Here is a 1,969-nt window from a genome sequence, read left to right on the forward strand (position 1 = left end):
TTACATGGTTGCCTTCCCCCCCTCCTCTTTTTCTCTCTCTCTTCTCATCCCTCGCTTCTAACCCCCTAAATTGGATCAACACCTCCGGGCAACAGCAGTGTGTGTGTGTAAAAGTGTGTGTGTGTGTGTGTGTGTGTGTGTGTGTGTGTGTGTGTGTGTGTGTGTGTGTGTGTGTGTAGTGTTGTGTTGTAATCACATCTTTTAAATGTAAAAAGTGATGAATCTCTGGAGGAAACGACCACTCGTCCTCCTCCATGCATCTCACGCTTTACACCCAAACACCTTCATAACTTCCTCTTCCTCACTTCTTCCTCACGTCACTTCAAACTTGTGTTCTTTTTGTGTTTCTTAATAAAATAACGTGTATTGTGAGTCCCATGAGAGCACAGAACCAGCTGTGTGTTTAAAACACCACGACTCATCGTATGAACTAATAACTTTACAAATGTGAAACACGTTGAAGCAGCTAGTTGTGACATCACTGAAGGGGGCGTGGCTACGAGCTGGTGATGTCATCGATGAGGTTTTCGCTCTAGCAGCTTCGCTCTTACGCTACTAAAGATGAATTACATCGTTACGGTGAAGATGATCCTCGTGGCTTCAGCTGCTTCACTGCTTTTCCTCTGAAAAAATGTTCACAAAATTGATTTAAATGCACTTTTATTGGCAGCTTTGGCCCCAAATCGCCGCTTAAGCCGCGGAGCTTTTCCCCAAATGCAGATCTTCACGATCCACTAGCTCCGGCTAACGAATAAGTTTTATTTTGTGTATTTAAATGTGTAGCGGCGGCTCCCTGGGAAGCATTTCTGACTCTGAGGAAATGAGGTGAATGGAAATAGAGTTTGACGTTTAGCTTAAACACAACGCGCTGCCTTTGCTGAACACTTTGTCTACTTTATTCTATTTGAAACAACTTAAATGAGCTCTTTACTATGTTTTTTGTAGTTGAGAACAGTTAATGAAGTTGCTCTCTCGTAGCTTTCCGCTAAACGTTGGGCTCGCCGTTGTTTGCACCGTTAGCCGTTAGCCGCGAGCCTGCGAGCCCGCGCTGAGGGAATAGAACTACTCCAACATGTTGAATTGGGCGCCTTCGACATCATCTAAAGAGTACAGAGCCCCCAAATCCACTCGGACACCTTCCTGCCTCCTCGACATGGTGAGCGAGGAGTAAAAGAGGGCGAGGAGGAAGAGGAGGAGGAAGAGGAGGAGGAAGAGGAGGGCGTTAAACCCCCCCACCGCCTCCGAGACACAGCGACATAACAGCGCTTGAGAGTGGAAAAGGCGATATCATAGAAAAACTAGAACAATGCTCAGGAACGCACTTGTACACAAACACCCGTGACGACGGCGGCGAACGCTGCAGCACAACAGAGAGGGAGGGAGGAAGGGAAGGAGGGAAGGAGGGAGGGAGGGAGAGAAGGATGAATGCCGTCGTATCCTCAGATCTGAAGGCAAAGCCCCTCGGTGGTAGTTCTGCTCGAGCGGCTGGCGCTGACACATGAATATTTCATACTGTTGATGTTTAAATCCCATCATTTGTGATGTGGCGCGAGAGCGTGCGCGGAGATTCATTGAAATGAGGGGGGAAGAGTGTGTGTGTGTGTGTGTGTGTGTGTGTGTGTGTGTGTGTGTGTGTGTGTGTGTGTGTGTGTGTGTGTGTGTGTGTGTGTGTTGATCTATAATGCATAGTTTCAGTAAGTTCACTCGTGATGCGCTCTGTTGCAGATGGATTTCAGTGTCGTGAAAGAAGCCCGTGAGTCTGCGTTGCCGCGCGTTAGCTCATCCGCGCGCGGGACGACGCGGGAAGCTAAGAACCCGCGGCGAGGACGCGAGCTCTCAATCTGGGTTCTAGACCACAGAGATAAAGAACTCATGTCCTCTGCAGACCTTCAGGCTCCAGCATGGCTTTCTTTAAAGACTTTTCTACAACTTTTCACGACTCTTCACGACATTTCTACGACTTTTCTAC

Source organism: Clinocottus analis, unplaced genomic scaffold (genome assembly GCF_023055335.1).
Source record: "Clinocottus analis isolate CAN_PGR_092001 unplaced genomic scaffold, fCliAna1.0.p SCAF_20, whole genome shotgun sequence".
Lineage (NCBI taxonomy): Eukaryota > Metazoa > Chordata > Actinopteri > Perciformes > Cottidae > Clinocottus > Clinocottus analis.